Genomic DNA, 12,027 nt, shown 5'->3' on the forward strand with positions numbered 1-12,027 from the left:
GAAAGTGAAAGTCTTCTAAATGATGATCTAACTACTAAGTCTTCTGATCCAGTGTCTCACGCCCATCAAGCTTCCATCCCATCTCATAAACCTGTCAAGTCTGCTCCCCAATTTTGGATCATCACAGGTGTTCACGAATACACAGGGTCAACCACGAGGTTGAGTAGGGAATACAATGAAACAACAAAATATGATATGCATGCTCCTCCGTCACCTCCACCTCCATCTCAACTCATATCTCATAACCCGTACAACCCACCATACCGATCCCCCTAGACTATATATCGATCGTAGCCGATCTCGCACTTCCTTGTTGAGGAGACACCAGGGCAAGTCCTGCAGAACCCGCCTGGGCCTTATCACAACATCATCATCACCACACCACATCACCACAACATCCTCCATCTCCAATGCATATGAATGCTCAAGAAATTAATGCAACACAATATGTATATCATTGAACTGATAAATCATAGAATCATGCCGGTTACCGAATGTTATGATAATATACTCAATACGATCAATTCAGTCAAGCACATTCCAGGATATGAATCATAACATGAATCAACAACTACGAATCAAGTCAACGTTCACAGTTTGGTCATATGAAACACAAACAAGTCAACACAATTCAACAACAACGATAATAAGTCAAGTGTATTTCCCTACCTTTTCGCAATCCAAGCACACAATCAATCAATTATGATCCTTCACATATCCATCACCTACATAACATAATTATGTATAATTACCACCTACTCAATCAAATAATCATGCACATAACCTAGACTCATCATAACTTAATAGGAATATCAACTTAAAGAACAAACACGATTTTTCCTGATTTTACAGCACATGACAGACTCGGAATAAAATACATAACTAATTCCAGCAAAATCAAATTGATACAAGGCCAATTGCATTGGAACCCCATGAGTCTTAGCTACAAATTATATCTAACGTGTTTTTCTCAAATTCCAAACTTATCAAGGGTTTTCAGACTGATTTCCAAAAACTGATAGAAACCGTCGCATAAAAAGTATTGATTCATAAAACGAGTTTAAAACATTATTTTGCAGTAATTCCAAATCCTATTATCATCTAGACTATACAAAAATGATGTATGAAGAAGCCTCATAACTGAATCAACATAAAAATTAGGGTTTCAAATCATTTTCCACAACAAAATCAGATTCGCGGACTTTTCAGCGACATGTTCATAAATAAATCACCTAGAACAAACCATAAAGAATTTGACTACGAGATTTTATATGCATAAACTAGACATCAAATAAACAGGACTCTCTTTTCAAACTTTTTGAAGACGAACAGTTTAAAACAGTATAAACAATGGAATGAAATCGACTTACAAACAGGGAAATCGAATTAGGTTGGAGTCGATGAGAAATCTTCAATCAAATGAAAGGCTCGAAAATTCTTCTTCCTCTCCCTTTCTCTAGGTTTAGAAATGGTTTTATGAATGATAAAATGAAAAGAGGGGAGAGGGAGAGCGGCTCTTAGATTAGGTTTAGGGTAAATGGTGGTTACATGTTCCGGGTAAGGCAAATGGGTTAAACGGGTATGGTCGTTGGGTAAATGTAGATGGGTAAATGGGTGATACGATTCTTGACCCAAAAGACAAAATGTGATGTAGCCCGACTCAACATATACAATATAAACCCGACTTAATAACATTCACGATATTACGATGCAACCAATATAAAATGTATAATAACTAGTATATAATAATATTCGTTTAATCGATTATATAAAATACGGGGTATTACATCAACTAGGTCCCATACCTGATTATCGTACATGAAATCCATTTCGGATTGCATGGCCTCGAGCCATAGCTTAGAGTCAGAACTCATAATAGTTGCTTTATAGGTCTTGGGTTCATCACTTTCTAAAAGTAAAACCTCATAGTCACCATCTTCCTCGATAATATCAAGGTATATATCAGGCTGGCGACTAACCCTTTCTGACCTCCTAGGTTCAGAAGGAACAATAACTGATTCAGACGTAGAAGGAACATCTTTCTGCACTGTCACATTAGTTTGTGGCTCTTGAACTTCATCAAGTTCAAAGTTTCTCCCACTCGGTCTTCTCGAAAGAAACTCTTTTTCTAGAAAGACAGCTTAACGAGCCACAAACACTTTGTTCTCGTTACTATTGTAGAAGTAATATCCACAAGTTTCCTTAGGGTAGCCTACAAACATACACTTTTCAGAACGAGGTGCAAGCTTATCGTCAGACTTGCTCTTAACATAAGCATCACAACCCCATACTTTCATGTATCGCAGATTCGGGACTTTTCCTTTCCATATCTCATATGGAGTTTTGTCAGTTGCTTTAGTGGGACTTTTATTAAGTGATTGTACAACAGATAAAATGGCAAAACCCTAGAATGACTTAGGTAACTCTGTTTGACTCATCATCGATCGAACCATATCTAATAAAGTTCGATTCCTCCTTTCAGCCACACCATTTAATTGTGGTGTGCCAGGAGGAGTTAACTGTGATACAATACCGCAGTTTATAAGGTGATCTTTAAAGTCATTGCTTAAATATTCCCCACCACGATCTGATCGTAATGCTTTAATCTTCTTATTTAATTGGTTTTCTACTTCATTCTGAAACTCTTTGAACTTATCAAAAGCTTCACTTTTATACCTCATTAAGTAGATATACCCATATCTACTCATGTCATCGGTAAAAGTAATGAAATAGTCATAATTACCTCTAGCGGTGACTGTCATTGGGCTACAAACATCAGTATGTATTAAACCCAATAACTCACTAGCTCGAGATCTTTTTCCTAGAAAAGGTGAACGAGTCATCTTGCCAAGAATACAAGATTCGCATGTACCAAATGATTCGAAATCAAAAGGTTTAATTACACCAGTCGACACTAGTCTTTTAATGCGCTTCTCGTTGATGTGTCCTAATCGACAATGCCATAAATAAGATAGATTAGGATCACCTGTTTTGAGTCTTTTATTATCTAAATGATAAACATCGTTGCAAGTATCCAGAATATAAATACCATTGAAAGCAAAGTAATAAAACCCCAGAATGACTTAGGTAACTTTGTTTGACTCATCATCGATCGAACCATATCTAATAAAGTTCGATTCCTCCTTTCAGCCACACCATTTAATTGTGGGGTGCCAGGAGGAGTTAACTGTGATACAATACCACAGTTTATAAGGTGATCTTTAAAGTCATTGCTTAAATATTCCCCACCACGATCTGATCATAATGCTTTAATCTTCTTATTTAATTGGTTTTCTACTTCATTCTGAAACTCTTTGAACTTATCAAAAGCTTCACTTTTATACCTCATTAAGTAGATATACCCATATCTACTCATGTCATCGGTAAAAGTAATGAAATAGTCATAATTACCACTAGCGGTGACTGTCATTGGGCCACACACATCAGTATGTATTAAACCCAATAACTCACTAGCTCGAGATCTTTTTCCTTGAAAAGGTGAACGAGTCATCTTGCCAAGAATACAAGATTCGCATGTACCAAATGATTCGAAATCAAAAGGTTTAATTACACCAGTCGACACTAGTCTTTTAATGCGCTTCTCGTTGATGTGTCCTAATCGACAATGCCATAAATAAGATAGATCAGTATCACCTGTTTTGAGTCTTTTATTATCTAAATGATAAACATCGTTGCAAGTATCCAGAATATAAATACCATTGATTGAAATAGCTTGACTATATACAATCCCATTAAGGGAAAAAGTACAACACTTATTTTTAATTACAAAGGAAAACCCTTCTGTGTCTAACACAGATACGGATATTATATTTCTAGATAGCGTTGGTACAAAATAACAATTATTAAGATGTAACTCCAACCCCGAAGCTAAACTAAGTACATAAGTTCCTATAGAGATGGCAGCTACTTTAGACCCGTTTCCCATTCGGAGATTGACATCACCCTTGTTTAGCTTTCTTATGCTTTTTAGGCCCTGCAAATGATTACACAAGTGAGAACCACAACCAGTATCTAATACCCAAGTTGTATTTGAAGCATAATTTATGTCTATCATAAAAGATTCAGTTAAGAAATTACATGTCGGCTTCACAATGCCAACTTTTATATCATCCAGGTACTTTGTACAATTACGTCTCCAATGTCCCTTGTTATTACAATAATTACAAGTATCTTTAAGAGGATTACCCTTTATAGGTTTTTGCTTGGTAGAGCAATTCGCAATTGCTTTACCTTTGCCCTCCACCTGAACGGGTTTCTTACCTGCATTCCTCTTAAACAGCTTCTTCCCCTTCACGTTAATTGCAAGCACATCTTTCCTCGTACTCCCACTCAATCCCATGTCCTTCTCTGCTTGCACAAGTAGAGAATGGAGCTCATGTAAACTCTTTCTCATGTTTGTCATATTGTAATTTACCCTAAATTGGGTAAATCCCTTGACGTGCGAGAGAGAGTGGAGCACTCGGTCCACCACAAGTTCGTCGGGGATCTTGCATCCCAACCCCTCTAAAGTTTCCACGTACTCAATCATTTTAAGTACGTGTGAACTTACAGGTTGACCATCTTTGAGGTTAGCCTCAAAGAAACGAACAGTGGTGTCAAACTGAATTATTCTCGGGGCTTGAGAAAACATAGTGGAAAGCCTCGAGAATACTTCATGTGCATCACGAAACTTGACACATTGCCTTTGTAAAGCAGGATCCATTGAAAAAATCAAAACATTTTTTATTGCAGCGGATTCGTTTTGATAATTTGAAAAAGCCTCCCTTACATCGGCAGTGGCCCTAGTACTAGGCGAAGGGGGAGAGGGATCGGCAAGGTAGCGTAATTTGACATCACCTATCACCTGCGGCAGCTAATCGAAGTTGTTCCACCCAATCTTTAAAATTACTACCGTCGGCTTTTAATACATATTTGTCCATAAAAGAACGTAGCCATGAATCTCTAGCTATGGTGGCGGTTTCACTAGTAGAAGTCATCGTGATTACTACAAAGGAAATAAAGGAAAGATTAACATTTATCGTCTAGAAATATTTAACTTGTGAAACTATTTAACAAGTTCCCATTTATATAATGATCTCCCACTGAATTATATAAATGATTCCAAGATCCAATTTTATATAAACACGGGCACGGTGGACCGATTCAACCTATATTTATATAAATTTTGTGAGTCAACAACTTTGACTGATTCTACTACTAGAACTCTTGGTTGACGGATTTTCTTAAAATCTATCTTTTAGCCCCAGAATAAATATGGGCACGGTGGACCGATTCAACCCATATTTATCCCGTTGAGTCCAACCAATTTTCACGTGTAATAACTTTTATTACCCTACTTACCAAACGTAAAAAGAGTGTACCTCGGTGATCCGAACCTACCTCTAATGAAGAAGGGATTCATAGGTGCTATTATTTGGTAAGGCTTAATCTCAATTTTAAACAAATGTGAGAGATCTTATAAATTTAATTGTCTATCACTTTTAAGTGAACAAAATTAGTGAATGCTAGACGATTAAATTGATAACAACAAAAAAAAAATAAAACATGTAGTGACGATTTGGCATGAATGCATAAAAGAATTAAAACAAACAAGTCCTAATATGGCCACCTAGTTAATCTAATTAACTAAAATTATTACACTTCGGAAACCAACTCCTTGGTCCCTTGAGTCTTCATAAATTGGCCTCCTTCTTTAGGATTTCGGAACGCCTTTCCGAAAACACCGTCTTCATGAAAACTCCGTCTTTAGATGCTTCATCTAATTACTAATAATTAAATTACATAACAATACCCTATTATACAATTTATAATAAAATTAAAATAAAACTATTAATTAATTACAAATTAGGCGATGCGAAATCGCAATTAATTACAAAACAAGTCGATATTCCCTTACATTTCGGGAAATACCAACTTCTACCTATGGTCATATTAGGAACCAATTACATAATTATAATTCTAAAAACCATTCATCTAAATGAATAATAAAATGCATTATGGAAAATGACATGCCAAATCGTCTAACTTACCAACAACGATCATTTGAGCTTGCCTTGACGGAATTTTTTCCAATAAAAATTCATAATCAATTCTTAAAACAATTTTAAGACTTACTCATCATACTAATCTGGTTTAATGTCAAAATAATTATTCTCAACAATTATCTTGAATTTATATGGGAATCAAAACACAATTGTGACAAAAATGATATAATAATTCACAATTATCATACAAAAATTCCATTTAATTTAAAATTTTTCGGAAAAATAAATTTTAAAGCCATGAAAATTCTGGTCTTACACCAAAAATACCATGCAAGTGAAAATTTTTGCTTTTAAAATTTATTTAAAACAATTTCACAATTTAATCGGTAAAGCGACAATTTTTACGATTTAATTCTAAATCAAACCATAAAAACTGAAATGACTTAAAATAAAATTTTATACATTTTAGAACATTTTCCAGGAGCTAAAAATTCAGAAATTTCGAGCCCCATAATTAAATCAATATTTATTTACAAAATAACCATTATTTACCCATTTTTATCAAATAAAAATCAATAAACTACCTAAATTAATCACATTAACCTAAAGTATCTAATTATCTCATAAATAGAACATGCATGTGGTTATTTATAAATAAATATGCATAAAATTAACATGCAACCCAATTTAATTAACTCTTAATTAATTTTAATGCATTTTTACTCAATTTTATGCCATTTTAAGTTATAAAAAGTGGAAACATTTAACAAAAATTAAATTTTCGTCCCATATCATCCTAAGACCATATTATTTACATGCAAGACCATATTATGTGATAAAACTAATTTTAGTAACATAATATCAATTTTATCAATTTATCTCATAAATTACTAAAATCGTCTTAAGACAACATGCATGTATTTAACAAAGCTCTGATACCACTTGTTAGTTATTTAGACCATGTTAATACTCATCTTATGATATTAAAATTACAAATTAATTTAAAGTGGTCTAAATCAACATGCATGCAAAAGAATGTATAAAAGAGATGGTATAAAACCATCTTAAGACAAAAATTCTTTACATTGTTATAAGGCAAAACGGGCACAACTCAAGGACTCCTTCCTTGATGTTGTTCTTGTGCTAATTCAATAAGGATGGTCCTCCAACACCTTAATTACCAAACTTGGTAATCTCCTATGGTGGCACCCAAAATTAACCCAAAATACTACCAAAAATACTAACTAAGTAAATGTAGTAGTAACCTTGTTTTTGTATATTTGATGTAATAGATAATATTATTACTTTGATAATATTATTATTTGATAAATATATGTGTTTTATTTTTGTATGTTTTAAGATGGAAAAATAAGAAAGAAAATTGGTCCCTTACAAGAAATGCCAACCGGTTTTTATAAGCTAAAGATGGACCAATTTTTCTCAATTTTTCAACTACTCAAAATGAGGTGAATAGTAGGGTATATATAGCAAAATATGGGGAACAAATCTTAGTGGAAAATCCACTTAAATGGACACATGTATGCCCTCAAAAAACCGGAACAATTGGACTGTATTTAGTCCATTTCGGTTTTCGACATTTGCCCCACAAATGCTTATAATTCTTATATTTAATTATCTTACATAATTAAATATTAATTTAATTATTTAACACTTAAATAATATAAATTAACTACCAATAACTACTTAACCATTAAATAATCATAAGACCATTTTATCAACATACAATGTGTCAATATTAACCCATTTAGCTAATTTTACAACCTCTTGTAAAATTTAATAGCTAATTGATTCTACCTCAAAACATATACACATATCGTATAAAATTAATTAATTAACAATTAATTAATAAATTCTAATCATTTATTATTTAAATATCTCATAATTAAATAATAAATCTCTTTGTCCCGAGTTCGTAACCCGTCATCAAATAATACATTTATGTGACCAACTAAGAGTCAAATAATACAAGGAATTAATTATCTCGTATCTCATACAAACAATTAATTTATTCTATTTGGGCGTCATCCTATAGGTGTGACCTAAAGGGATCAGCTGATCACCGCCGTCACACGACAGTAATGTCAAAGTCTAGTCAGCCAATCATTACCGATTAACGATGACCAGCTGACAAATAAATAAATAAATCCCTGATATTCCTTTTACGAGATTTATTATGTAAACGCACTTATTGTGGAGGACACTACTCCAACAAGAAGATCATTTGGGTTTATTGGAGGATTAACAACCTTCCATCAATCATCAAGTAAAGGTCGGATCCCAAGGGACGGGTATTGTTAATCATTTTCATTCATTCATCATGTTTTGCCTTGTTAGCATGTTAAACTTGATCATGAGTGAGTAGTTTCCTTAGCTAGGGTTAATGGGTAATTATGGGAAACCAACATGGGGAATGATTCATGCTTAATCTAATATATTTTCATAATTTATTTGCTTGCTTGTTGTGATTTCAACTTATGCACATGTTATGTTTGATGAAATGCGAGCCTATGAATCCTTGCATTTTTTACCCATCACTTATCTTTTCAATGAGGCTTGTAAGACATACACCAACTCGAGTCTCATTAGACCATGCATATAGTTGGATAGGAAGGACTAAGTCGACTTGTAGGTGTAAAATCTAATCGATTCGGCTCCGGGACCCAAACTTTCTTAGGGATTGTAAGCTTATACACCAACTCAATCGCATCACAACAATAATTGCTTGCTTATAATTTGAGAATATGTTTGTATGATCAACTCCCATGAATCGCCTATGAACCCATGACACCCTAGTGCTCTTAATCAATTGTTTAGACCTCATTTTAATCACCTTGCTTATTTTTATTACTTTGCTTTCATATTGTTAATTAGTTTAGTTGATCTCCTATTTCAACCCAATTTGTGACACCCTAAGACACATCCATTTGCAATTGAAAATCCTACATCAATACCCGTCCCTTGGGATCCGACCTTTACTTGCCTCTTTACTAAGAGTAGTTTGTAAAGTTATAAATATTGTTTTGGTTGGTAGCTTTTGACGACGAAGTTTTAGCCACGCCAAAAATGGCGCCGTTGTCGGGGACGGTGTTAACTTGATTTGATTTTCATTCATTTTTTTAGTTGTGTATTTCTTTACCTTGGGGAAGTCAAACTCCTCAAGGTTGTTCTAATTGTTTTTGAGTTGTTTGACACTTTGCATGTCTAGAAGATCACAAGGTAACTTGTTAACCATTGATCTTGAAATTGAAATAACTTTGACCAACAATAGAAGACTTGCTAGAGGTACTTTAAGAGGTATTGGAGAAATTGTGGACACCCAACCAAATAACATTGAGTTTACCAACCCTTTTGCAAGAGAAGGAGAGGACAACCCAATACAAAACCCACCACAAAATCAACCCACAATGCCTAAATTTTCATCACATTCCGTACCAACCGAGGAGAACCTACCACATGGTACTCCTACACCACAACATTTAACCGGTAATTTTATTGCCAAATCCGCATTCATACAATTAGTTGAGAGAAGTCAATTTGGGGGGATGCCTAGTGAAGACCCTCATTCTCATATAGAGACTTTTTGTGACTATTGTGATACGATTTCTCAAACCGGAGTTACTCAAGACCAAATCCGATGGGTCTTATTTCCTTTTTATTTGATTGGTACTGCGAAACAATGGTTGAAAAGCCTAGACAAGGCTACTCTTGATATTGATTCATGGAAGAAATTGGCACTTGCATTCTACAAGAAATTATATCCTCCGAAGAAGACTAATATGTTGAGAGCCCAAATCACCGGGTTCAAACAAAGGGATGAGGAATATTTGTATGAAGCATGGGAGAGATTCAAGGACACTTGTCGATCTTGTCCACACCATGGACTTAGCGAGTGGTTCCTTGTGCAACAATTTTGTAACGGTCTATATGAAGACTCCCGAAACATTATCAACATGGGATCTAATGGTATGTTCACCGAAGTTGATGACAATCAAACATAGAACAAAATTGAGGAAATGGCGGTCCATAACTCGCAATATAGTAGACCTCGGAAGGCTACTAGAGGAGGAAAACATGAGGTAGACTCCATTGCTCAATTAGGTGCTCAACTAAGTGCTCACATTGACACCATTAATTTGACGTTTGAGAAGGCCATGGCTAAACTTGAAGAGGCCTCCAAATCACCCAAGCAATATGTTAATGCCATGATGACATCATCATTGATTCCAAGTGGAGTATGTGAGAATTGTGGAACTTTGGGACATGACCAAAGTGAATGTAGGGGGAACAAGTGAATGCTTTCCAAGCATACAAAAGTGGCACCCTTATTCAAACTATTACAATGAGAATACCAAATTCCACCCCAATCTTTCATACAAAAGTCAAAATGTTCAAAACCCTCAAGCATACACCCCACCTCCAATGAGAAACCAGGCTCAAAGACCCTTTTACAATCAAAACTAAAGTTATCAAAATCAACCTCCATACAATCAAACAAATGACCAAGGTTTTGATGTTCAAAAAGCGGTCCTCCAAATGCAAAAGAATCAACAAGAATTTTTCACTCAAATGCAAAAAGTATAGCCAAGCAAAAGACATCACCATCAACAACATACTAGCTCACACAAAGATGTTGGAAACCCAAATGTCTCAATTAGCATCTTCTAGTTCTCAAAGACAAAAGGGGCAATTACCACCTCAAGGTAATCCCCCAAGACATTAATCGGTTAGTGCCATCCATTTGAGGAGTGGTACAAGCTATGAAGGGCCGAAGAGGCCCATTGATGAAGATGTTGTGAATACTAGTGACAAGCAAAAAATTGAAAACTCTAAGGAAGAAGAACCCACCATTCAAGAAGCTTAAAAGAAGAAGAATGAAGAGAAGGCTAAGGAGAAAGAGCCTAATGTGATTAGACTTCCATTTCCAAGTTGTCAAGCTAAGCCTAAGTTTGATGAACAACTTGGCAACTTCATGGAAATTGTGAAGAACTTGGAAGTCTCAATCCCATTCACCGAATTGATTAACCATGTTCCGGTCTATGCGAAATACATGAAAGACATTCTTACAAAGAAGAAATCCATCCAGAAGCTTGAGACTATTGCTTTCACCAAAGTTAGTAGTGCAATTCTTCAAGGAAGTTCCCCTCCAAAGCTCAAAGATCCGGGAAGTTTCTCCATTCGATGCACCATTGGCGACACTATAATCAACAAAGCTTTATGTGACCTTGGGGCAAGTATAAGTGTCATGCCATACTCGGTATGTAAGAGGCTAGGAATGGGAGAACTCAAGTGCACTAATATCACACTTCAAATGGCGGATCGATGACGAAGACACCTTTAGGGGTATGGGAGGATGTGCCGGTAAGGATTGACAAGTTCTTTATCCTGGTGGACTTTGTTATTGTTGACATGGAGGAAGACTCCAACATTCCTATCATTCTAGGAAGACCTTTATTACACACCGCAGGTGCGGTGATTGATGTGAAACATGGAGAGCTCACACTTGAAGTGAGAGATGAAACAATCACTTTTAACCTTGACAAGACAATGAGAGCTCTCCGAGTACATGAGCCATGTTTCATGGTTTATCATTATAGCCGAGAAAGTGATAGGAAGAAGTTGGCATCTCAATGCAAAGGATAAGCTATAGGTAAAGAATCACCCCCCATATGGGAGAAGAAAGTGGGTAATATCCAAGATGCTGCATCCAAAGAGCAAGAAAGTTTCAACAAGAATGAGAGCTTGAATAGCTCACCACCACTCATGACAAGAGAAGAAGAAGGCCTCATTGGCCATAATGACAAGAAAAAAGAGGAGTTGTTCTCATCAACTCATGATACTATTGGGAAGCAAGCTAATGAAGTATGTGGTCTATGGGATGATGAATTCGAAGGATTAATCAATCCTTATATTGGCAATGCTATGACCGTGGACCAAGGCTTTGGTGACCATTTCCACTCAAGTCACCATAATTAAGAACACAATGTGCAAAGGACTATTGAAG

The 12,027-nt window shown here is 35.4% G+C and overlaps 1 non-coding gene across 1 annotated transcript; it reads right to left on the reverse strand.

The window, feature by feature from the left end:
• Positions 1 to 9,802: 9,802 nt before the first annotated feature.
• On the reverse strand, positions 9,803 to 9,909 carry LOC141610424 (small nucleolar RNA R71). Its single transcript, XR_012528332.1, has one exon. It is a non-coding gene; the product is annotated as a small nucleolar RNA R71 (small nucleolar RNA).
• Between the last annotated feature and the right edge of the window lie 2,118 nt (positions 9,910 to 12,027).

Source organism: Silene latifolia, chromosome 10 (genome assembly GCF_048544455.1).
Source record: "Silene latifolia isolate original U9 population chromosome 10, ASM4854445v1, whole genome shotgun sequence".
Lineage (NCBI taxonomy): Eukaryota > Viridiplantae > Streptophyta > Magnoliopsida > Caryophyllales > Caryophyllaceae > Silene > Silene latifolia.